General features: G+C 55.3%; 1 protein-coding gene across 1 annotated transcript in view; it reads right to left on the bottom strand.

The window, feature by feature from the left end:
- Positions 1-27,284, bottom strand: part of HSF2BP (heat shock transcription factor 2 binding protein) — a 229,037-nt gene that overhangs the window by 54,108 nt on the left and 147,645 nt on the right. The window lies entirely within an intron of this gene.

Raw genomic sequence — 27,284 nt, 5'->3', positions numbered from 1 at the left:
CTGTACTGTTACGTTGGTGAATAGCTGGGGACGCTGTACTGTTACGGTGGTGAATAGCTGAGGACGCTGTACTGTTACGGTGGTGAATAGCTGGGGACGCTGTACTGTTACGGCGAATAGCTGGGGGCGCTGTACTGTTACGGTGGTGAATAGCTGGGGGCGCTGTACTGTTACGGTGGTGAATAGCTGGGGGCGCTGTACTGTTACGGTGGTGAATAGCTGGGGACGCTGTACTGTTACGGCGAATAGCTGGGGGCGCTCTACGGTTACGGTGGCGAATAGCTGAGGACGCTGTACTGTTACGGTGGTGAATAGCTGGGGGCGCTGTACTGTTACGGTGGTGAATAGCTGAGGACGCTGTACTGTTACGGCGAATAGCTGGGGGCGCTGTACTGTTATGGTGGTGAATAGCTGGGGACGCTGTAGTGTTACGGCGAATAGCTGGGGACGCTCTATGGTTACGGTGGCGAATAGCTGAGGACGCTGTACTGTTACGGTGGTGAATAGCTGGGGACGCTGTACTGTTACGGCGAATAGCTGGGGATGCTCTACGGTTACGGTGGCGAATAGCTGGGGACGCTGTACTGTTACGGTGGTGAATAGCTAGGGATGCTGTACTATTACGGTGGCAAATAGCTGGGGACGCTGTACTGTTACGGTGGTGAATAGCTGGGGACGCTGTACTGTTACGGTGGTGAATAGCTGAGGACGCTGTACTGTTACGGTGGTGAATAGCTGAGGACGCTGTACTGTTACGGTGGTGAATAGCTGGGGGCGCTGTACTGTTACGGTGGTGAATAGCTGAGGACGCTGTACTGTTACGGTGGTGAATAGCTGGGGACGCTCTACGGTTACGGTGGCGAATAGCTGGGGACGCTGTACTGTTACGGTGGTGAATAGCTGGGGACGCTGTACTGTTACGGTGGTGAATAGCTTGGGACGCTGTACTGTTACGGTGGTGAATAGCTGGGGACGCTGTACTGTTACGGTGGTGAATAGCTGGGGACGCTGTACTGTTACGGCGAATAGCTGGGGACGCTCTACGGTTACGGTGGCGAACAGCTGGGGACGCTGTACTGTTACGGTGGTGAATAGCTAGGGACGCTGTACTATTACGGTGGCAAATAGCTGGGGACGCTGTACTGTTACGGTGGTGAATAGCTGGGGATGCTGTACTGTTACGGTGGTGAATAGCTGAGGACGCTGTACTGTTACGGTGGTGAATAGCTGAGGACGCTGTACTGTTACGGTGGTGAATAGCTGGGGACGCTGTACTGTTACGGTGGCGAATAGCTGGGGACGCTGTACTGTTACGGTGCGAATAGCTGGGGACGCTGTACTGTTACGGTGGTGAATAGCTGGGGACGCTGTACTGTTACGGTGGTGAATAGCTGGGGACGCTGTACTGTTACGGTGGTGAATAGCTGAGGACGCTGTACTGTTACGGTGGTGAATAGCTGGGGACGCTGTACTGTTACGGTGGTGAATAGCTGGGGACGCTGTACTGTTACGGTGGTGAATAGCTGGGGACGCTGTACTGTTACGGCGAATAGCTGGGGACGCTCTACGGTTACGGTGGCGAATAGCTGAGGACGCTGTACTGTTACGGTGGTGAATAGCTGGGGACGCTGTACTGTTACGGCGAATAGCTGGGGACGCTGTACTGTTACGGTGGTGAACAGCTGGGGGCGCTGTACTGTTACGGTGGTGAATAGCTGGGGACGCTGTACTGTTACGGCGAATAGCTGGGGGCGCTGTACTGTTACGGTGGTGAATAGCTGGGGGCGCTGTACTGTTACGGTGGTGAATAGCTGGGGGCGCTGTACTGTTACGGTGGTGAATAGCTGGGGGCGCTGTACTGTTACGGTGGTGAATAGCTGAGGACGCTGTACTGTTACGGTGGTGAATAGCTGGGGACGCTGTACTGTTACGGTGGTGAATAGCTGGGGGCGCTGTACTGTTACGGTGGTGAATAGCTGGGGACGCTGTACTGTTACGGTGGTGAATAGCTGGGGACGCTGTACTGTTACGGTGGTGAATAGCTGGGGGCGCTGTACTGTTACGGTGGTGAATAGCTGGGGACGCTGTACTGTTACGGTGGTGAATAGCTGAGGACGCTGTACTGTTACGGTGGTGAATAGCTGGGGACGCTGTACTGTTACGGCGAATAGCTGGGGGCGCTGTACTGTTACGGTGGTGAATAGCTGGGGGCGCTGTACTGTTACGGTGGTGAATAGCTGGGGGCGCTGTACTGTTACGGTGGTGAATAGCTGGGGGCGCTGTACTGTTACGGTGGTGAATAGCTGAGGACGCTGTACTGTTACGGTGGTGAATAGCTGGGGACGCTGTACTGTTACGGTGGTGAATAGCTGGGGGCGCTGTACTGTTACGGTGGTGAATAGCTGGGGACGCTGTACTGTTACGGTGGTGAATAGCTGGGGACGCTGTACTGTTACGGTGGTGAATAGCTGGGGGCGCTGTACTGTTACGGTGGTGAATAGCTGGGGACGCTGTACTGTTACGGTGGTGAATAGCTGAGGACGCTGTACTGTTACGGTGGTGAATAGCTGGGGACGCTGTACTGTTACGGCGAATAGCTGGGGGCGCTGTACTGTTACGGTGGTGAATAGCTGGGGGCGCTGTACTGTTACGGTGGTGAATAGCTGGGGGCGCTGTACTGTTACGGTGGTGAATAGCTGGGGACGCTGTACTGTTACGGCGAATAGCTGGGGGCGCTCTACGGTTACGGTGGCGAATAGCTGGGGACGCTGTACTGTTACGGTGGTGAATAGCTGGGGGCGCTGTACTGTTACGGTGGTGAATAGCTGAGGACGCTGTACTGTTACGGCGAATAGCTGGGGGCGCTGTACTGTTATGGTGGTGAATAGCTGGGGACGCTGTAGTGTTACGGCGAATAGCTGGGGACGCTCTATGGTTACGGTGGCGAATAGCTGAGGACGCTGTACTGTTACGGTGGTGAATAGCTGGGGACGCTGTACTGTTACGGCGAATAGCTGGGGATGCTCTACGGTTACGGTGGCGAATAGCTGGGGACGCTGTACTGTTACGGTGGTGAATAGCTAGGGACGCTGTACTATTACGGTGGCAAATAGCTGGGGACGCTGTACTGTTACGGTGGTGAATAGCTGGGGACGCTGTACTGTTACGGTGGTGAATAGCTGAGGACGCTGTACTGTTACGGTGGTGAATAGCTGAGGACGCTGTACTGTTACGGTGGTGAATAGCTGGGGGCGCTGTACTGTTACGGTGGTGAATAGCTGAGGACGCTGTACTGTTACGGTGGTGAATAGCTGGGGACGCTCTACGGTTACGGTGGCGAATATCTGGGGACGCTGTACTGTTACGGTGGTGAATAGCTGGGGACGCTGTACTGTTACGGTGGTGAATAGCTTGGGACGCTGTACTGTTACGGTGGTGAATAGCTGGGGACGCTGTACTATTACGGTGGTGAATAGCTGGGGACGCTGTACTGCTACGGCGAATAGCTGGGGACGCTCTACGGTTACGGTGGCGAACAGCTGGGGACGCTGTACTGTTACGGTGGTGAATAGCTAGGGACGCTGTACTATTACGGTGGCAAATAGCTGGGGACGCTGTACTGTTACGGTGGTGAATAGCTGGGGATGCTGTACTGTTACGGTGGTGAATAGCTGAGGACGCTGTACTGTTACGGTGGTGAATAGCTGAGGACGCTGTACTGTTACGGTGGTGAATAGCTGGGGACGCTGTACTGTTACGGTGGTGAATAGCTGGGGACGCTGTACTGTTACGGTGCGAATAGCTGGGGACGCTGTACTGTTACGGTGGTGAATAGCTGGGGACGCTGTACTGTTACGGTGGTGAATAGCTGGGGACGCTGTACTGTTACGGTGGTAAATAGCTGGGGACGCTGTACTTTTACGGTGGTGAATAGCTGGGGACGCTGTACTGTTACGGTGGTGAATAGCTGGGGACGCTGTACTGTTACGGTGGTGAATAGCTGGGGACGCTGTACTGTTACGGTGGTGAATAGCTGGGGACGCTGTAATGTTACGGTGGTGAATAGCTGGGGACGCTGTACTGTTACGGTGGTGAATAGCTGGGGACGCTGTACTGTTACGGTGGTGAATAGCTGAGGACGCTGTACTGTTACGGTGGTGAATAGCTGGGGACGCTGTACTGTTACGGTGGTGAATAGCTGGGGACGCTGTACTGTTACGGTGGTGAATAGCTGGGGACGCTGTACTGTTACGGCGAATAGCTGGGGACGCTCTACGGTTACGGTGGCGAATAGCTGAGGACGCTGTACTGTTACGGTGGTGAATAGCTGGGGACGCTGTACTGTTACGGCGAATAGCTGGGGACGCTGTACTGTTACAGTGGTGAACAGCTGGGGGCGCTGTACTGTTACGGTGGTGAATAGCTGGGGACGCTGTACTGTTACGGCGAATAGCTGGGGGCGCTGTACTGTTACGGTGGTGAATAGCTGGGGGCGCTGTACTGTTACGGTGGTGAATAGCTGGGGGCGCTGTACTGTTACGGTGGTGAATAGCTGAGGACGCTGTACTGTTACGGTGGTGAATAGCTGGGGACGCTGTACTGTTACGGTGGTGAATAGCTGGGGGCGCTGTACTGTTACGGTGGTGAATAGCTGGGGACGCTGTACTGTTACGGTGGTGAATAGCTGAGGACGCTGTACTGTTACGGTGGTGAATAGCTGGGGACGCTGTACTGTTACGGCGAATAGCTGGGGGCGCTGTACTGTTACGGTGGTGAATAGCTGGGGGCGCTGTACTGTTACGGTGGTGAATAGCTGGGGGCGCTGTACTGTTACGGTGGTGAATAGCTGGGGACGCTGTACTGTTATGGCGAATAGCTGGGGGCGCTCTACGGTTACGGTGGCGAATAGCTGGGGACGCTGTACTGTTACGGTGGTGAATAGCTGGGGGCGCTGTACTGTTACGGTGGTGAATAGCTGAGGACGCTGTACTGTTACGGCGAATAGCTGGGGGCGCTGTACTGTTATGGTGGTGAATAGCTGGGGACGCTGTAGTGTTACGGCGAATAGCTGGGGACGCTCTATGGTTACAGTGGCGAATAGCTGAGGACGCTGTACTGTTACGATGGTGAATAGCTGGGGACGCTGTACTGTTACGGCGAATAGCTGGGGACGCTCTACGGTTACGGTGGCGAATAGCTGGGGACGCTGTACTGTTACGGTGGTGAATAGCTAGGGACGCTGTACTATTACGGTGGCAAATAGCTGGGGACGCTGTACTGTTACGGTGGTGAATAGCTGGGGACGCTGTACTGTTACGGTGGTGAATAGCTGAGGACGCTGTACTGTTACGGTGGTGAATAGCTGAGGACGCTGTACTGTTACGGTGGTGAATAGCTGGGGGCGCTGTACTGTTACGGTGGTGAATAGCTGAGGACGCTGTACTGTTACGGTGGTGAATAGCTGGGGACGCTCTACGGTTACGGTGGCGAATAGCTGGGGACGCTGTACTGTTACGGTGGTGAATAGCTGGGGACGCTGTACTGTTACGGTGGTGAATAGCTTGGGACGCTGTACTGTTACGGTGGTGAATAGCTGGGGACGCTGTACTGTTACCGCGAATAGCTGGGGACGCTCTACGGTTACGGTGGCGAATAGCTGAGGACGCTGTACTGTTACGGTGGTGAATAGCTGGGGGCGCTGTACTGTTACGGTGGCGAATAGCTGAGGACGCTGTACTGTTACGGCGAATAGCTGGGGACGCTGTACTGTCACGGTGGTGAATAGCTGAGGACGCTGTACTGTTATGGTGGCGAATAGCTGGGGGCGCTGTACTGTTACGGTGGCGAATAGCTGGGGACGCTCTACGGTTACGCTGGCGAATAGCTGAGGACGCTGTACTGTTACGGTGGTGAATAGCTGGGGACGCTGTACTGTTACGGCGAATAGCTGGGGATGCTCTACGGTTACGGTGGCGAATAGCTGGGGACGCTGTACTGTTACGGTGGTGAATAGCTGGGGGCGCTGTACTGTTACGGTGGTGAATAGCTGAGGACGCTGTACTGTTACGGTGGTGAATAGCTGGGGGCGCTGTACTGTTACGGTGGTGAATAGCTGGGGGCGCTGTACTGTTACGGTGGCGAATAGCTGAGGACGATGTACTGTTACGGTGGTGAATAGCTGGGGATGCTGTACTGTTACGGCGAATAGCTGGGGACGCTCTACGGTTACGGTGGCGAATAGCTGGGGACGCTGTACTGTTACGGTGGTCAATAGCTGGGGGCGCTGTACTGTTACAGTGGCGAATAGCTGAGGACGCTGTACTGTAACGGTGGTGAATAGCTGGGGGCGCTGTACTGTTACGGTGGTGAATAGCTGGGGGCGCTGTACTGTTACGGTGGCGAATAGCTGGGGACGCTGTACTGTTACGGCGAACAGCTGGGGGCGCTGTACTGTTACGGTGGCGAATAGCTGGGGACGCTGTACTGTTACGGTGGCGAATAGCTGAGGACGCTGTACTGTTACGGTGGTGAATAGCTGGGGACGCTGTACTGTTACGGTGGCGAATAGCTGAGGACGCTGTACTGTTACGGTGGTGAATAGCTGGGGACGCTGTACTGTTACGGTGGCGAATAGCTGGGGGCGCTGTACTGTTACGGTGGTGAATAGCTGGGGGCGCTGTACTGTTATGGTGGCGAATAGCTGGGGGCGCTGTACTGTTACGGTGGCGAATAGCTGAGGACGCTGTACTGTTACGGTGGTGAATAGCTGGGGGCGCTGTACTGTTACGGCGAATAGCTGGGGGCGCTGTACTGTTACGGTGGTGAATAGCTGGGGACGCTGTACTGTTACGGTGGTGAATAGCTGGGGACGCTGTACTGTTACGGTGGTGAATAGCTGGGGACGCTGTACTTTTACGGCGAATAGCTGGGGACGCTCTATGGTTACGGTGGCGAATAGCTGAGGACGCTGTACTGTTACGGTGGTGAATAGCTGGGGACGCTGTACTGTTACGGCGAATAGCTGGGGACGCTCTACGGTTACAGTGGCGAATAGCTGGGGACGCTGTACTGTTACGGTGGTGAATAGCTGGGGACGCTGTACTGTTACGGTGGCAAATAGCTGGGGACGCTGTACTGTTACGGTGGTGATTAGCTGGGGACGCTGTACTGTTACGGTGGTGAATAGCTGGGGACGCTGTACTGTTACGGTGGTGAATAGCTGAGGACGCTGTACTGTTACGGTGGTGAATAGCTGGGGACGCTCTACGGTTATGGTGGCGAATAGCTGGGGACGCTGTTCTGTTACGGTGGCGAATAGCTGGGGACGCTGTACTGTTACGGTGGTCAATAGCTGGGGGCGCTGTACTGTTACAGTGGCGAATAGCTGAGGACGCTGTACTGTAACGGTGGTGAATAGCTGGGGGCGCTGTACTGTTACGGTGGTGAATAGCTGGGGGCGCTGTACTGTTACGGTGGCGAATAGCTGGGGACGCTGTACTGTTACGGCGAACAGCTGGGGGCGCTGTACTGTTACGGTGGCGAATAGCTGGGGACGCTGTACTGTTACGGTGGCGAATAGCTGAGGACGCTGTACTGTTACGGTGGTGAATAGCTGGGGACGCTGTACTGTTACGGTGGCGAATAGCTGAGGACGCTGTACTGTTACGGTGGTGAATAGCTGGGGACGCTGTACTGTTACGGTGGCGAATAGCTGGGGGCGCTGTACTGTTACGGTGGTGAATAGCTGGGGGCGCTGTACTGTTATGGTGGCGAATAGCTGGGGGCGCTGTACTGTTACGGTGGCGAATAGCTGAGGACGCTGTACTGTTACGGTGGTGAATAGCTGGGGGCGCTGTACTGTTACGGCGAATAGCTGGGGGCGCTGTACTGTTACGGTGGTGAATAGCTGGGGACGCTGTACTGTTACGGTGGTGAATAGCTGGGGACGCTGTACTGTTACGGTGGTGAATAGCTGGGGACGCTGTACTTTTACGGCGAATAGCTGGGGACGCTCTATGGTTACGGTGGCGAATAGCTGAGGACGCTGTACTGTTACGGTGGTGAATAGCTGGGGACGCTGTACTGTTACGGCGAATAGCTGGGGACGCTCTACGGTTACAGTGGCGAATAGCTGGGGACGCTGTACTGTTACGGTGGTGAATAGCTGGGGACGCTGTACTGTTACGGTGGCAAATAGCTGGGGACGCTGTACTGTTACGGTGGTGATTAGCTGGGGACGCTGTACTGTTACGGTGGTGAATAGCTGGGGACGCTGTACTGTTACGGTGGTGAATAGCTGAGGACGCTGTACTGTTACGGTGGTGAATAGCTGGGGACGCTCTACGGTTATGGTGGCGAATAGCTGGGGACGCTGTTCTGTTACGGTGGTGAATAGCTGGGGACGCTGTACTATTACGGTGGTGAATAGCTGGGGACGCTGTACTGTTACGGTGGTGAATAGCTGGGGACGCTGTACTGTTACGGCGAATAGCTGGGGACGCTATACGGTTACGGTGGCGAATAGCTGGGGACGCTGTACTGTTACGGTGGTGAATAGCTGGGGACGCTGTATTGTTACGGCGAATAGCTCGGGACGCTCTACGGTTACGGTGGCGAATAGCTGGGGATGCTGTACTGTTACGGTGGTGAATAGCAGGGGGCGCTGTACTGTTACGGTGGTGAATAGCTGAGGACGCTGTACTGTTACGGTGGTGAATAGCTGGGGGCGCTGTACTGTTACGGTGGTGAATAGCTGGGGGCGCTGTACTGTTACGGTGGCGAATAGCTGAGGACGCTGTACTGTTACGGTGGTGAATAGCTGGGGACGCTGTACTGTTACGGCGAATAGCTGGGGACGCTCTACGGTTACGAATAGCTGGGGACGCTGTACTGTTACGGTGGTGAATAGCTGGGGGCGCTGTACTGTTACGGTGGCGAATAGCTGAGGACGCTGTACTATTACGGTGGTGAATAGCTGGGGGCGCTGTACTGTTACGGTTGTGAATAGCTGGGGGCGCTGTACTGTTACGGTGGCGAATAGCTGGGGACGCTGTACTGTTACGGCGAATAGCTGGGGGCGCTGTACTGTTACGGTGGCGAATAGCTGGGGACGCTGTACTGTTACGGTGGCGAATAGCTGAGGACGCTGTACTGTTACGGTGGTGAATAGCTGGGGACACTCTACTGTTACGGTGGCGAATAGCTGGGGGCGCTGTACTGTTACGGTGGCGAATAGCTGAGGACGCTGTACTGTTACGGTGGCGAATAGCTGGGGACGCTGTACTGTTACGGTGGCGAATAGCTGGGGGCGCTGTACTGTTACGGTGGTGAATAGCTGGGGACGCTGTACTGTTACGGTGGCGAATAGCTGAGGACGCTGTACTGTTACGGTGGTGAATAGCTGGGGACGCTGTACTGTTACGGTGGTGAATAACTGGGGACGCTGTACTGTTACGGCGAATAGCTGGGACGCTCTACGGTTACGGTGGCGAATAGCTGGGGACGCTGTACTGTTACGGTGGTGAATAGCTGGGGACGCTGTACTGTTACGGCGAATAGCTGGGGACGCTCTACGGTTACGGTGGCGAATAGCTGGGGACGCTGTACTGTTACGGTGGTGAATAGCTGGGGACGCTGTACTGTTACGGTGGTGAATAGCTGGGGACGCTGTACTGCTACGGTGGTGAATAGCTGGGGGCGCTGTACTGTTACGGTGGTGAATAGCTGGGGACGCTGTACTGTTACGGCGAATAGCTGGGGGCGCTCTACGGTTACGGTGGCGAATAGCTGGGGACGCTGTACTGTTACGGTGGTGAATAGCTGGGGGCGCTGTACTGTTACGGTGGTGAATAGCTGAGGACGCTGTACTGTTACGGCGAATAGCTGGGGGCGCTGTACTGTTACGGTGGTGAATAGCTGGGGACGCTGTACTGTTACGGTGAATAGCTGGGGACGCTGTAGTGTTACGGCGAATAGCTGGGGACGCTCTATGGTTACGGTGGCGAATAGCTGAGGACGCTGTACTGTTACGGTGGTGAATAGCTGGGGACGCTGTACTGTTACGGCGAATAGCTGGGGACGCTCTACGGTTACGGTGGCGAACAGCTGGGGACGCTGTACTGTTACGTTGGTGAATAGCTAGGGACGCTGTACTATTACGGTGGCAAATAGCTGGGGACGCTGTACTGTTACGGTGGTGAATAGCTGGGGATGCTGTACTGTTACGGTGGTGAATAGCTGAGGACGCTGTACTGTTACGGTGGTGAATAGCTGAGGACGCTGTACTGTTACGGTGGTGAATAGCTGGGGACGCTGTACTGTTACGGTGGTGAATAGCTGGGGACGCTGTACTGTTACGGTGCGAATAGCTGGGGACGCTGTACTGTTACGGTGGTGAATAGCTGGGGACGCTGTACTGTTACGGTGGTGAATAGCTGGGGACGCTGTACTGTTACGGTGGTAAATAGCTGGGGACGCTGTACTTTTACGGTGGTGAATAGCTGGGGACGCTGTACTGTTACGGTGGTGAACAGCTGGGGACGCTGTACTGTTACGGTGGTGAATAGCTGGGGACGCTGTACTGTTGCGGTGGTGAATAGCTGGGGACGCTGTACTGTTACGGTGGTGAATAGCTGGGGACTCTGTACTGTTACGGTGGTGAATAGCTGGGGACGCTGTACTGTTACGGTGGTGAATAGCTGAGGACGCTGTACTGTTACGGTGGTGAATAGCTGGGGACGCTGTACTGTTACGGTGGTGAATAGCTGGGGACGCTGTACTGTTACGGTGGTGAATAGCTGGGGACGCTGTACTGTTACGGCGAATAGCTGGGGACGCTCTACGGTTACGGTGGCGAATAGCTGAGGACGCTGTACTGTTACGGTGGTGAATAGCTGGGGACGCTGTACTGTTATGGCGAATAGCTGGGGACGCTGTACTGTTACGGTGGTGAATAGCTGGGGGCGCTGTACTGTTACGGTGGTGAATAGCTGGGGACGCTGTACTGTTACGGCGAATAGCTGGGGGCGCTGTACTGTTACGGTGGTGAATAGCTGGGGGCGCTGTACTGTTACGGTGGTGAATAGCTGGGGGCGCTGTACTGTTACAGTGGTGAATAGCTGAGGACGCTGTACTGTTACGGTGGTGAATAGCTGGGGACGCTGTACTGTTACGGTGGTGAATAGCTGGGGGCGCTGTACTGTTACGGTGGTGAATAGCTGGGGACGCTGTACTGTTACGGTGGTGAATAGCTGAGGACGCTGTACTGTTACGGTGGTGAATAGCTGGGGACGCTGTACTGTTACGGCGAATAGCTGGGGGCGCTGTACTGTTACGGTGGTGAATAGCTGGGGGCGCTGTACTGTTACGGTGGTGAATAGCTGGGGGCGCTGTACTGTTACGGTGGTGAATAGCTGGGGACGCTGTACTGTTACGGCGAATAGCTGGGGGCGCTCTACGGTTACGGTGGCGAATAGCTGGGGACGCTGTACTGTTACGGTGGTGAATAGCTGGGGGCGCTGTACTGTTACGGTGGTGAATAGCTGAGGACGCTGTACTGTTACGGCGAATAGTTGGGGGCGCTGTACTGTTATGGTGGTGAATAGCTGGGGACGCTGTAGTGTTACGGCGAATAGCTAGGGACGCTCTATGGTTACGGTGGCGAATAGCTGAGGACGCTGTACTGTTACGGTGGTGAATAGCTGGGGACGCTGTACTGTTACGGCGAATAGCTGGGGACGCTCTACGGTTACGGTGGCGAATAGCTGGGGACGCTGTACTGTTACGGTGGTGAATAGCTAGGGACGCTGTACTATTACGGTGGCAAATAGCTGGGGACGCTGTACTGTTACGGTGGTGAATAGCTGGGGACGCTGTACTGTTACGGTGGTGAATAGCTGAGGACGCTGTACTGTTACGGTGGTGAATAGCTGAGGACGCTGTACTGTTACGGTGGTGAATAGCTGGGGGCGCTGTACTGTTACGGTGGTGAATAGCTGAGGACGCTGTACTGTTACGGTGGTGAATAGCTGGGGACGCTCTACGGTTACGGTGGCGAATAGCTGGGGACGCTGTACTGTTACGGTGGTGAATAGCTGAGGACGCTGTACTGTTACGGCGAATAGCTGGGGGCGCTGTACTGTTATGGTGGTGAATAGCTGGGGACGCTGTAGTGTTACGGCGAATAGCTGGGGACGCTCTCTGGTTACGGTGGCGAATAGCTGAGGACGCTGTACTGTTACGGTGGTGAATAGCTGGGGACGCTGTACTGTTACGGCGAATAGCTGGGGACGCTCTACGGTTACGGTGGCGAACAGCTGGGGACGCTGTACTGTTACGGTGGTGAATAGCTAGGGACGCTGTACTATTACGGTGGCAAATAGCTGGGGACGCTGTACTGTTACGGTGGTGAATAGCTGGGGATGCTGTACTGTTACGGTGGTGAATAGCTGAGGACGCTGTACTGTTACGGTGGTGAATAGCTGAGGACGCTGTAATGTTACGATGGTGAATAGCTGGGGACGCTGTACTGTTACGGTGGTGAATAGCTGGGGACGCTGTACTGTTACGGTGCGAATAGCTGGGGACGCTGTACTGTTACGGTGGTGAATAGCTGGGGACGCTGTACTGTTACGGTGGTGAATAGCTGGGGACGCTGTACTGTTACGGTGGTAAATAGCTGGGGACGCTGTACTTTTACGGTGGTGAATAGCTGGGGACGCTGTACTGTTACGGTGGTGAATAGCTGGGGACGCTGTACTGTTACGGTGGTGAATAGCTGGGGACGCTGTACTGTTACGGTGGTGAATAGCTGGGGACGCTGTACTGTTACGGTGGTGAATAGCTGGGGACGCTGTACTGTTACGGTGGTGAATAGCTGGGGACGCTGTACTGTTACGGTGGTGAATAGCTGAGGACGCTGTACTGTTACGGTGGTGAATAGCTGGGGACGCTGTACTGTTACGGTGGTGAATAGCTGGGGACGCTGTACTGTTACGGTGGTGAATAGCTGGGGACGCTGTACTGTTACGGCGAATAGCTGGGGACGCTCTACGGTTACGGTGGCGAATAGCTGAGGACGCTGTACTGTTACGGTGGTGAATAGCTGGGGACGCTGTACTGTTACGGCGAATAGCTGGGGACGCTGTACTGTTACGGTAGTGAATAGCTGGGGGCGCTGTACTGTTACGGTGGTGAATAGCTGGGGACGCTGTACTGTTACGGCGAATAGCTGGGGGCGCTGTACTGTTACGGTGGTGAATAGCTGGGGGCGCTGTACTGTTACGGTGGTGAATAGCTGGGGGCGCTGTACTGTTACGGTGGTGAATAGCTGAGGACGCTGTACTGTTACGGTGGTGAATAGCTGGGGACGCTGTACTGTTACGGTGGTGAATAGCTGGGGGCGCTGTACTGTTACGGTGGTGAATAGCTGGGGACGCTGTACTGTTACGGTGGTGAATAGCTGAGGACGCTGTACTGTTACGGTGGTGAATAGCTGGGGACGCTGTACTGTTACGGCGAATAGCTGGGGGCGCTGTACTGTTACGGTGGTGAATAGCTGGGGGCGCTGTACTGTTACGGTGGTGAATAGCTGGGGGCGCTGTACTGTTACGGTGGTGAATAGCTGGGGACGCTGTACTGTTACGGCGAATAGCTGGGGGCGCTCTACGGTTACGGTGGCGAATAGCTGGGGACGCTGTACTGTTACGGTGGTGAATAGCTGGGGGCGCTGTACTGTTACGGTGGTGAATAGCTGAGGACGCTGTACTGTTACGGCGAATAGCTGGGGGCGCTGTACTGTTATGGTGGTGAATAGCTGGGGACGCTGTAGTGTTACGGCGAATAGCTGGGGACGCTCTATGGTTACGGTGGCGAATAGCTGAGGACGCTGTACTGTTACGGTGGTGAATAGCTGGGGACGCTGTACTGTTACGGCGAATAGCTGGGGACGCTCTACGGTTACGGTGGCGAATAGCTGGGGACGCTGTACTGTTACGGTGGTGAATAGCTAGGGACGCTGTACTATTACGGTGGCAAATAGCTGGGGACGCTGTACTGTTACGGTGGTGAATAGCTGGGGACGCTGTACTGTTACGGTGGTGAATAGCTGAGGACGCTGTACTGTTACGGTGGTGAATAGCTGAGGACGCTGTACTGTTACGGTGGTGAATAGCTGGGGGCGCTGTACTGTTACGGTGGTGAATAGTTGAGGACGCTGTACTGTTACGGTGGTGAATAGCTGGGGACGCTCTACGGTTACGGTGGCGAATAGCTGGGGACGCTGTACTGTTACGGTGGTGAATAGCTGGGGACGCTGTACTGTTACGGTGGTGAATAGCTTGGGACGCTGTACTGTTACGGTGGTGAATAGCTGGGGACGCTGTACTGTTACGGTGGTGAATAGCTGGGGACGCTGTACTGTTACGGCGAATAGCTGGGGACGCTCTACGGTTACGGTGGCGAACAGCTGGGGACGCTGTACTGTTACGGTGGTGAATAGCTAGGGACGCTGTACTATTACGGTGGCAAATAGCTGGGGACGCTGTACTGTTACGGTGGTGAATAGCTGGGGATGCTGTACTGTTACGGTGGTGAATAGCTGAGGACGCTGTACTGTTACGGTGGTGAATAGCTGAGGACGCTGTACTGTTACGGTGGTGAATAGCTGGGGACGCTGTACTGTTACGGTGGTGAATAGCTGGGGACGCTGTACTGTTACGGTGCGAATAGCTGGGGACGCTGTACTGTTACGGTGGTGAATAGCTGGGGACGCTGTACTGTTACGGTGGTGAATAGCTGGGGACGCTGTACTGTTACGGTGGTAAATAGCTGGGGACGCTGTACTTTTACGGTGGTGAATAGCTGGGGACGCTGTACTGTTACGGTGGTGAATAGCTGGGGACGCTGTACTGTTACGGTGGTGAATAGCTGGGGACGCTGTACTGTTACGGTGGTGAATTGCTGGGGACGCTGTACTGTTACGGTGGTGAATAGCTGGGGACGCTGTACTGTTACGGTGGTGAATAGCTGGGGACGCTGTACTGTTACGGTGGTGAATAGCTGAGGACGCTGTACTGTTACGGTGGTGAATAGCTGGGGACGCTGTACTGTTACGGTGGTGAATAGCTGGGGACGCTGTACTGTTACGGTGGTGAATAGCTGGGGACGCTGTACTGTTACGGCGAATAGCTGGGGACGCTCTACGGTTACGGTGGCGAATAGCTGAGGACGCTGTACTGTTACGGTGGTGAATAGCTGGGGACGCTGTACTGTTACGGCGAATAGCTGGGGACGCTGTACTGTTACGGTGGTAAATAGCTGGGGGCGCTGTACTGTTACGGTGGTGAATAGCTGGGGACGCTGTACTGTTACGGCGAATAGCTGGGGGCGCTGTACTGTTACGGTGGTGAATAGCTGGGGGCGCTGTACTGTTACGGTGGTGAATAGCTGGGGGCGCTGTACTGTTACGGTGGTGAATAGCTGAGGACGCTGTACTGTTACGGTGGTGAATAGCTGGGGACGCTGTACTGTTACGGTGGTGAATAGCTGGGGGCGCTGTACTGTTACGGTGGTGAATAGCTGGGGACGCTGTACTGTTACGGTGGTGAATAGCTGAGGACGCTGTACTGTTACGGTGGTGAATAGCTGGGGACGCTGTACTGTTACGGCGAATAGCTGGGGGCGCTGTACTGTTACGGTGGTGAATAGCTGGGGGCGCTGTACTGTTACGGTGGTGAATAGCTGGGGGCGCTGTACTGTTACGGTGGTGAATAGCTGGGGACGCTGTACTGTTACGGCGAATAGCTGGGGGCGCTCTACGGTTACGGTGGCGAATAGCTGGGGACGCTGTACTGTTACGGTGGTGAATAGCTGGGGGCGCTGTACTGTTACGGTGGTGAATAGCTGAGGACGCTGTACTGTTACGGCGAATAGCTGGGGGCGCTGTACTGTTATGGTGGTGAATAGCTGGAACGCTGTAGTGTTACGGCGAATAGCTGGGGACGCTCTATGGTTACGGTGGCGAATATTGAGGACGCTGTACTGTTACGGTGGTGAATAGCTGGGGACGCTGTACTGTTACGGCGAATAGCTGGGGACGCTCTACGGTTACGGTGGCGAATAGCTGGGGACGCTGTACTGTTACGGTGGTGAATAGCTAGGGACGCTGTACTATTACGGTGGCAAATAGCTGGGGACGCTGTACTGTTACGGTGGTGAATAGCTGGGGACGCTGTACTGTTACGGTGGTGAATAGCTGAGGACGCTGTACTGTTACGGTGGTGAATAGCTGAGGACGCTGTACTGTTACGGTGGTGAATAGCTGGGGGCGCTGTACTGTTACGGTGGTGAATAGCTGAGGACGATGTACTGTTACGGTGGTGAATAGCTGGGGACGCTCTACGGTTACGGTGGCGAATAGCTGGGGACGCTGTACTGTTACGGTGGTGAATAGCTGGGGACGCTGTACTGTTACGGTGGTGAATAGCTTGGGACGCTGTACTGTTACGGTGGTGAATAGCTGGGGACGCTGTACTGTTACCGCGAATAGCTGGGGACGCTCTACGGTTACGGTGGCGAATAGCTGAGGACGCTGTACTGTTACGGTGGTGAATAGCTGGGGGCGCTGTACTGTTACGGTGGCGAATAGCTGGGGACGCTGTACTGTTACGGCGAATAGCTGGGGACGCTGTACTGTCACGGTGGTGAATAGCTGGAGACGCTGTACTGTTATGGTGGCGAATAGCTGGGGGCGCTGTATTGTTACGGTGGCGAATAGCTGGGGACGCTCTACGGTTACGCTGGCGAATAGCTGAGGACGCTGTACTGTTACGGTGGTGAATAGCTGGGGACGCTGTACTGTTACGGCGAATAGCTGGGGATGCTCTACGGTTACGGTGGCGAATAGCTGGGGACGCTGTACTGTTACGGTGGTGAATAGCTGGGGGCGCTGTACTGTTACGGTGGTGAATAGCTGAGGACGCTGTACTGTTACGGTGGTGAATAGCTGGGGGCGCTGTACTGTTACGGTGGTGAATAGCTGGGGGCGCTGTACTGTTACGGTGGCGAATAGTTGAGGACGATGTACTGTTACGGTGGTGAATAGCTGGGGATGCTGTACTGTTACGGCGAATAGCTGGGGACGCTCTACGGTTACGGTGGCGAATAGCTGGGGACGCTGTACTGTTACGGTGGTCAATAGCTGGGGGCGCTGTACTGTTACAGTGGCGAATAGCTGAGGACGCTGTACTGTAACAGTGGTGAATAGCTGGGGGCGCTGTACTGTTACGGTGGTGAATAGCTGGGGGCGCTGTACTGTTACGGTGGCGAATAGCTGGGGACGCTGTACTGTTACGGCGAACAGCTGGGGGCGCTGTACTGTTACGGTGGCGAATAGCTGGGGACGCTGTACTGTTACGGTGGCGAATAGCTGAGGACGCTGTACTGTTACGGTGGTGAATAGCTGGGGACGCTGTACTGTTACGGTGGCGAATAGCTGAGGACGCTGTACTGTTACGGTGGTGAATAGCTGGGGACGCTGTACTGTTACGGTGGCGAATAGCTGGGGGCGCTGTACTGTTACGGTGGTGAATAGCTGGGGGCGCTGTACTATTACGGTGGCGAATAGCTGGGGGCTCTGTACTGTTACGGTGGCGAATAGCTGAGGACGCTGTACTGTTACGGTGGTGAATAGCTGGGGGCGCTGTACTGTTACGGCGAATAGCTGGGGGCGCTGTACTGTTACGGTGGTGAATAGCTGGGGACGCTGTACTGTTACGGTGGTGAATAGCTGGGGACGCTGTACTGTTACGGTGGTGAATAGGTGGGGACGCTGTACTGTTACGGCGAATAACTGGGGACGCTCTATGGTTATGGTGGTGAATAGCTGAGGACGCTGTACTGTTACGGTGGTGAATAGCTGGGGACGCTGTACTGTTACGGCGAATAGCTGGGGGCGCTGTACTGTTACGGTGGTGAATAGCTGAGGACGCTGTACTGTTACGGTGGTGAATAGCTGGGGGCGCTGTACTGTTACGGTGGTGAATAGCTGAGGACGCTGTACTGTTACGGTGGTGAATAGCTGGGGACGCTCTACGGTTACGGTGGCGAATAGCTGGGGACGCTGTACTGTTACGGTGGTGAATAGCTGAGGACGCTGTACTGTTACGGCGAATAGCTGGGGGCGCTGTACTGTTATGGTGGTGAATAGCTGGGGACGCTGTAGTGTTACGGCGAATAGCTGGGGACGCTCTCTGGTTACGGTGGCGAATAGCTGAGGACGCTGTACTGTTACGGTGGTGAATAGCTGGGGACGCTGTACTGTTACGGCGAATAGCTGGGGACGCTCTACGGTTACGGTGGCGAACAGCTGGGGACGCTGTACTGTTACGGTGGTGAATAGCTAGGGACGCTGTACTATTACGGTGGCAAATAGCTGGGGACGCTGTACTGTTACGGTGGTGAATAGCTGGGGATGCTGTACTGTTACGGTGGTGAATAGCTGAGGACGCTGTACTGTTACGGTGGTGAATAGCTGAGGACGCTGTAATGTTACGATGGTGAATAGCTGGGGACGCTGTACTGTTACGGTGGTGAATAGCTGGGGACGCTGTACTGTTACGGTGCGAATAGCTGGGGACGCTGTACTGTTACGGTGGTGAATAGCTGGGGACGCTGTACTGTTACGGTGGTGAATAGCTGGGGACGCTGTACTGTTACGGTGGTAAATAGCTGGGGACGCTGTACTTTTACGGTGGTGAATAGCTGGGGACGCTGTACTGTTACGGTGGTGAATAGCTGGGGACGCTGTACTGTTACGGTGGTGAATAGCTGGGGACGCTGTACTGTTACGGTGGTGAATAGCTGGGGACGCTGTACTGTTACGGTGGTGAATAGCTGGGGACGCTGTACTGTTACGGTGGTGAATAGCTGGGGACGCTGTACTGTTACGGTGGTGAATAGCTGAGGACGCTGTACTGTTACGGTGGTGAATAGCTGGGGACGCTGTACTGTTACGGTGGTGAATAGCTGGGGACGCTGTACTGTTACGGTGGTGAATAGCTGGGGACGCTGTACTGTTACGGCGAATAGCTGGGGACGCTCTACGGTTACGGTGGCGAATAGCTGAGGACGCTGTACTGTTACGGTGGTGAATAGCTGGGGACGCTGTACTGTTACGGCGAATAGCTGGGGACGCTGTACTGTTACGGTAGTGAATAGCTGGGGGCGCTGTACTGTTACGGTGGTGAATAGCTGGGGACGCTGTACTGTTACGGCGAATAGCTGGGGGCGCTGTACTGTTACGGTGGTGAATAGCTGGGGGCGCTGTACTGTTACGGTGGTGAATAGCTGGGGGCGCTGTACTGTTACGGTGGTGAATAGCTGAGGACGCTGTACTGTTACGGTGGTGAATAGCTGGGGACGCTGTACTGTTACGGTGGTGAATAGCTGGGGGCGCTGTACTGTTACGGTGGTGAATAGCTGGGGACGCTGTACTGTTACGGTGGTGAATAGCTGAGGACGCTGTACTGTTACGGTGGTGAATAGCTGGGGACGCTGTACTGTTACGGCGAATAGCTGGGGGCGCTGTACTGTTACGGTGGTGAATAGCTGGGGGCGCTGTACTGTTACGGTGGTGAATAGCTGGGGGCGCTGTACTGTTACGGTGGTGAATAGCTGGGGACGCTGTACTGTTACGGCGAATAGCTGGGGGCGCTCTACGGTTACGGTGGCGAATAGCTGGGGACGCTGTACTGTTACGGTGGTGAATAGCTGGGGGCGCTGTACTGTTACGGTGGTGAATAGCTGAGGACGCTGTACTGTTACGGCGAATAGCTGGGGGCGCTGTACTGTTATGGTGGTGAATAGCTGGGGACGCTGTAGTGTTACGGCGAATAGCTGGGGACGCTCTATGGTTACGGTGGCGAATAGCTGAGAACGCTGTACTGTTACGGTGGTGAATAGCTGGGGACGCTGTACTGTTACGGCGAATAGCTGGGGACGCTCTACGGTTACGGTGGCGAATAGCTGGGGACGCTGTACTGTTACGGTGGTGAATAGCTAGGGACGCTGTACTATTACGGTGGCAAATAGCTGGGGACGCTGTACTGTTACGGTGGTGAATAGCTGGGGACGCTGTACTGTTACGGTGGTGAATAGCTGAGGACGCTGTACTGTTACGGTGGTGAATAGCTGAGGACGCTGTACTGTTACGGTGGTGAATAGCTGGGGGCGCTGTACTGTTACGGTGGTGAATAGTTGAGGACGCTGTACTGTTACGGTGGTGAATAGCTGGGGACGCTCTACGGTTACGGTGGCGAATAGCTGGGGACGCTGTACTGTTACGGTGGTGAATAGCTGGGGACGCTGTACTGTTACGGTGGTGAATAGCTTGGGACGCTGTACTGTTACGGTGGTGAATAGCTGGGGACGCTGTACTGTTACGGTGGTGAATAGCTGGGGACGCTGTACTGTTACGGCGAATAGCTGGGGACGCTCTACGGTTACGGTGGCGAACAGCTGGGGACGCTGTACTGTTACGGTGGTGAATAGCTAGGGACGCTGTACTATTACGGTGGCAAATAGCTGGGGACGCTGTACTGTTACGGTGGTGAATAGCTGGGGATGCTGTACTGTTACGGTGGTGAATAGCTGAGGACGCTGTACTGTTACGGTGGTGAATAGCTGAGGACGCTGTACTGTTACGGTGGTGAATAGCTGGGGACGCTGTACTGTTACGGTGGTGAATAGCTGGGGACGCTGTACTGTTACGGTGCGAATAGCTGGGGACGCTGTACTGTTACGGTGGTGAATAGCTGGGGACGCTGTACTGTTACGGTGGTGAATAGCTGGGGACGCTGTACTGTTACGGTGGTAAATAGCTGGGGACGCTGTACTTTTACGGTGGTGAATAGCTGGGGACGCTGTACTGTTACGGTGGTGAATAGCTGGGGACGCTGTACTGTTACGGTGGTGAATAGCTGGGGACGCTGTACTGTTACGGTGGTGAATTGCTGGGGACGCTGTACTGTTACGGTGGTGAATAGCTGGGGACGCTGTACTGTTACGGTGGTGAATAGCTGGGGACGCTGTACTGTTACGGTGGTGAATAGCTGAGGACGCTGTACTGTTACGGTGGTGAATAGCTGGGGACGCTGTACTGTTACGGTGGTGAATAGCTGGGGACGCTGTACTGTTACGGTGGTGAATAGCTGGGGACGCTGTACTGTTACGGCGAATAGCTGGGGACGCTCTACGGTTACGGTGGCGAATAGCTGAGGACGCTGTACTGTTACGGTGGTGAATAGCTGGGGACGCTGTACTGTTACGGCGAATAGCTGGGGACGCTGTACTGTTACGGTGGTAAATAGCTGGGGGCGCTGTACTGTTACGGTGGTGAATAGCTGGGGACGCTGTACTGTTACGGCGAATAGCTGGGGGCGCTGTACTGTTACGGTGGTGAATAGCTGGGGGCGCTGTACTGTTACGGTGGTGAATAGCTGGGGGCGCTGTACTGTTACGGTGGTGAATAGCTGAGGACGCTGTACTGTTACGGTGGTGAATAGCTGGGGACGCTGTACTGTTACGGTGGTGAATAGCTGGGGGCGCTGTACTGTTACGGTGGTGAATAGCTGGGGACGCTGTACTGTTACGGTGGTGAATAGCTGAGGACGCTGTACTGTTACGGTGGTGAATAGCTGGGGACGCTGTACTGTTACGGCGAATAGCTGGGGGCGCTGTACTGTTACGGTGGTGAATAGCTGGGGGCGCTGTACTGTTACGGTGGTGAATAGCTGGGGGCGCTGTACTGTTACGGTGGTGAATAGCTGGGGACGCTGTACTGTTACGGCGAATAGCTGGGGGCGCTCTACGGTTACGGTGGCGAATAGCTGGGGACGCTGTACTGTTACGGTGGTGAATAGCTGGGGGCGCTGTACTGTTACGGTGGTGAATAGCTGAGGACGCTGTACTGTTACGGCGAATAGCTGGGGGCGCTGTACTGTTATGGTGGTGAATAGCTGGAACGCTGTAGTGTTACGGCGAATAGCTGGGGACGCTCTATGGTTACGGTGGCGAATAGTTGAGGACGCTGTACTGTTACGGTGGTGAATAGCTGGGGACGCTGTACTGTTACGGCGAATAGCTGGGGACGCTCTACGGTTACGGTGGCGAATAGCTGGGGACGCTGTACTGTTACGGTGGTGAATAGCTAGGGACGCTGTACTATTACGGTGGCAAATAGCTGGGGACGCTGTACTGTTACGGTGGTGAATAGCTGGGGACGCTGTACTGTTACGGTGGTGAATAGCTGAGGACGCTGTACTGTTACGGTGGTGAATAGCTGAGGACGCTGTACTGTTACGGTGGTGAATAGCTGGGGGCGCTGTACTGTTACGGTGGTGAATAGCTGAGGACGATGTACTGTTACGGTGGTGAATAGCTGGGGACGCTCTACGGTTACGGTGGCGAATAGCTGGGGACGCTGTACTGTTACGGTGGTGAATAGCTGGGGACGCTGTACTGTTACGGTGGTGAATAGCTTGGGACGCTGTACTGTTACGGTGGTGAATAGCTGGGGACGCTGTACTGTTACCGCGAATAGCTGGGGACGCTCTACGGTTACGGTGGCGAATAGCTGAGGACGCTGTACTGTTACGGTGGTGAATAGCTGGGGGCGCTGTACTGTTACGGTGGCGAATAGCTGGGGACGCTGTACTGTTACGGCGAATAGCTGGGGACGCTGTACTGTCACGGTGGTGAATAGCTGGAGACGCTGTACTGTTATGGTGGCGAATAGCTGGGGGCGCTGTATTGTTACGGTGGCGAATAGCTGGGGACGCTCTACGGTTACGCTGGCGAATAGCTGAGGACGCTGTACTGTTACGGTGGTGAATAGCTGGGGACGCTGTACTGTTACGGCGAATAGCTGGGGATGCTCTACGGTTACGGTGGCGAATAGCTGGGGACGCTGTACTGTTACGGTGGTGAATAGCTGGGGGCGCTGTACTGTTACGGTGGTGAATAGCTGAGGACGCTGTACTGTTACGGTGGTGAATAGCTGGGGGCGCTGTACTGTTACGGTGGTGAATAGCTGGGGGCGCTGTACTGTTACGGTGGCGAATAGTTGAGGACGATGTACTGTTACGGTGGTGAATAGCTGGGGATGCTGTACTGTTACGGCGAATAGCTGGGGATGCTCTACGGTTACGGTGGCGAATAGCTGGGGACGCTGTACTGTTACGGTGGTCAATAGCTGGGGGCGCTGTACTGTTACAGTGGCGAATAGCTGAGGACGCTGTACTGTAACAGTGGTGAATAGCTGGGGGCGCTGTACTGTTACGGTGGTGAATAGCTGGGGGCGCTGTACTGTTACGGTGGCGAATAGCTGGGGACGCTGTACTGTTACGGCGAACAGCTGGGGGCGCTGTACTGTTACGGTGGCGAATAGCTGGGGACGCTGTACTGTTACGGTGGCGAATAGCTGAGGACGCTGTACTGTTACGGTGGTGAATAGCTGGGGACGCTGTACTGTTACGGTGGCGAATAGCTGAGGACGCTGTACTGTTACGGTGGTGAATAGCTGGGGACGCTGTACTGTTACGGTGGCGAATAGCTGGGGGCGCTGTACTGTTACGGTGGTGAATAGCTGGGGGCGCTGTACTATTACGGTGGCGAATAGCTGGGGGCTCTGTACTGTTACGGTGGCGAATAGCTGAGGACGCTGTACTGTTACGGTGGTGAATAGCTGGGGGCGCTGTACTGTTACGGCGAATAGCTGGGGGCGCTGTACTGTTACGGTGGTGAATAGCTGGGGACGCTGTACTGTTACGGTGGTGAATAGCTGGGGACGCTGTACTGTTACGGTGGTGAATAGGTGGGGACGCTGTACTGTTACGGCGAATAACTGGGGACGCTCTATGGTTATGGTGGTGAATAGCTGAGGACGCTGTACTGTTACGGTGGTGAATAGCTGGGGACGCTGTACTGTTACGGCGAATAGCTGGGGACGCTCTACGGTTACGGTGGCGAATAGCTGGGGACGCTGTACTGTTACGGTGGTGAATAGCTGGGGACGCTGTACTGTTACGGTGGCAAATAGCTGGGGACGCTGTACTGTTACGGTGGTGAATAGCTGGGGACGCTGTACTGTTACGGTGGTGAATAGCTGGGGACGCTGTACTGTTACGGTGGTGAATAGCTGAGGACGCTGTACTGTTACGGTGGTGAATAGCTGGGGACGCTCTACGGTTACGGTGGCGAATAGCTGGGGACGCTGTTCTGTTACGGTGGTGAATAGCTGGGGACGCTGTACTATTACGGTGGTGAATAGCTGGGGACGCTGTACTGTTACGGTGGTGAATAGCTGGGGACGCTGTACTGTTACGGCGAATAGCTGGGGACGCTATACGGTTACGGTGGCGAATAGCTGAGGACGCTGTTCTGTTACGGTGGTGAATAGCTGGGGACACTGTATTGTTACGGCGAATAGCTGGGGACGCTCTACGGTTACGAATAGCTGGGGATGCTGTACTGTTACGGTGGTGAATAGCTGGGGGCGCTGTACTGTAACGGTGGTGAATAGCTGAGGACGCTGTACTGTTACGGTGGTGAATAGCTGGGGGCGCTGTACTGTTACGGTGGTGAATAGCTGGGGGCGCTGTACTGTTACGGTGGCGAATAGCTGAGGACGCTGTACTGTTACGGTGGTGAATAGCTGGGGACGCTGTACTGTTACGGCGAATAGCTGGGGACGCTCTACGGTTACGAATAGCTGGGGACGCTGTACTGTTACGGTGGTGAATAGCTGGGGGCGCTGTACTGTTACGGTGGCGAATAGCTGAGGACGCTGTACTGTTACGGTGGTGAATAGCTGGGGGCGCTGTACTGTTACGGTGGTGAATAGCTGGGGGCGCTGTACTGTTACGGTGGCGAATAGCTGGGGACGCTGTACTGTTACGGCGAATAGCTGGGGGCGCTGTACTGTTACGGTGGCGAATAGCTGAGGACTCTGTACTGTTACGGTGGCGAATAGCTGAGGACGCTGTACTGTTACGGTGGTGAATAGCTGGGGACACTCTACTGTTACGGTGGCGAATAGCTGGGGGCGCTGTACTGTTACGGTGGCGAATAGCTGAGGACGCTGTACTGTTACGGTGGCGAATAGCTGGGGACGCTGTACTGTTACGGTGGCGAATAGCTGGGGGCGCTGTACTGTTACGGTGGTGAATAGCTGGGGACGCTGTACTGTTACGGTGGCGAATAGCTGAGGACGCTGTACTGTTACGGTGGTGAATAGCTGGGGACGCTGTACTGTTACGGTGGTGAATAACTGGGGACGCTGTACTGTTACGGCGAATAGCTGGGACGCTCTACGGTTACGGTGGCGAATAGCTGGGGACGCTGTATTGTAACGGTGGTGAATAGCTGGGGACGCTGTACTGTTACGGCGAATAGCTGGGGACGCTCTACGGTTACGGTGGCGAATAGCTGGGGACGCTGTACTGTTACGGTGGTGAATAGCTGGGGACGCTGTACTGTTACGGTGGTGAATAGCTGGGGACGCTGTACTGTTACGGTGGTGAATAGCTGGGGACGCTGTACTGTTACGGCGAATAGCTGGGGACGCTCTACGGTTACGGTGGCGAATAGCTGAGGACGCTGTACTGTTACGGTGGTGAATAGCTGGGGACGCTGTACTGTTACGGTGAATAGCTGGGGACGCTCTACGGTTACGGTGGCGAATAGCTGGGGACGCTGTACTGTTACGGTGGTGAATAGCTGGGGACGCTGTACTGTTACGGTGGTGAATAGCTGGGGACGCTGTACTGTTACGGCGAATAGCTGGGGACGCTCTATGGTTACGGTGGCGAATAGCTGAGGACGCTGTACTGTTACGGTGGTGAATAGCTGGGGACGCTGTACTGTTACGGCGAATAGCTGGGGACGCTCTACGGTTACGGTGGCGAATAGCTGGGGACGCTGTACTGTTACGGTGGTGAATAGCTGGGGACGCTGTACTGTTACGGTGGCAAATAGCTGGGGACGCTGTACTGTTACGGTGGTGAATAGCTGGGGACGCTGTACTGTTACGGTGGTGAATAGCTGGGGACGCTGTACTGTTACGGTGGTGAATAGCTGAGGACGCTGTACTGTTACGGTGGTGAATAGCTGGGGACGCTCTACGGTTACGGTGGCGAATAGCTGGGGACGCTGTACTGGTACGGTGGTGAATAGCTGGGGACGCTGTACTGTTACGGTGGTGAATAGCTGGGGACGCTGTACTGTTACGGTGGTGAATAGCTGGGGACGCTGTACTGTTACGGCGATTAGCTGGGGACGCTCTACGGTTACGGTGGCGAATAGCTGAGGACGCTGTACTGTTACGGTGGTGAATAGCTGGGGACGCTGTATTGTTACGGCGAATAGCTGGGGACGCTCTACGGTTACGGTGGCGAATAGCTGGGGATGCTGTACTGTTACGGTGGTGAATAGCTGGGGGCGCTGTACTGTTACGGTGGTGAATAGCTGAGGACGCTGTACTGTTACGGTGGTGAATAGCTGGGGGCGCTGTACTGTTACGGTGGTGAATAGCTGGGGGCGCTGTACTGTTACGGTGGCGAATAGCTGAGGACGCTGTACTGTTACGGTGGTGAATAGCTGGGGATGCTGTACTGTTACGGCGAATAGCTGGGGACGCTCTACGGTTACGGTGGCGAATAGCTGGGGACGCTGTACTGTTACGGTGGTGAATAGCTGGGGGCGCTGTACTGTTACGGTGGCGAATAGCTGAGGACGCTGTACTGTTACGGTGGTGAATAGCTGGGGGCGCTGTACTGTTACGGTGGAGAATAGCTGGGGGCGCTGTACTGTTACGGTGGCGAATAGCTGGGGACGCTGTACTGTTACGGCGAATAGCTGGGGGCGCTGTACTGTTACGGTGGCGAATAGCTGGGGACGCTGTACTGTTACGGTGGCGAATAGCTGAGGACGCTGTACTGTTACGGTGGTGAATAGCTGGGGACACTGTACTGTTACGGTGGCGAATAGCTGGGGGCGCTGTACTGTTACGGTGGCGAATAGCTGAGGACGCTGTACTGTTACGGTGGCGAATAGCTGGGGACGCTGTACTGTTACGGTGGCGAATAGCTGGGGGCGCTGTACTGTTACGGTGGTGAATAGCTGGGGACGCTGTACTGTTACGGTGGCGAATAGCTGAGGACGCTGTACTGTTACGGTGGTGAATACCTGGGGACGCTGTACTGTTACGGTGGTGAATAGCTGGGGACGCT

This window comes from Phyllobates terribilis, unplaced genomic scaffold (genome assembly GCF_046119375.1).
Source record: "Phyllobates terribilis strain yellow unplaced genomic scaffold, ASM4611937v1 Scaffold_2__4_contigs__length_985480577, whole genome shotgun sequence".
NCBI lineage: Eukaryota > Metazoa > Chordata > Amphibia > Anura > Dendrobatidae > Phyllobates > Phyllobates terribilis.
The sequence above is the reverse complement of the archived record's forward strand: the minus strand, read 5'-3'. Positions and strand labels throughout refer to the sequence as shown.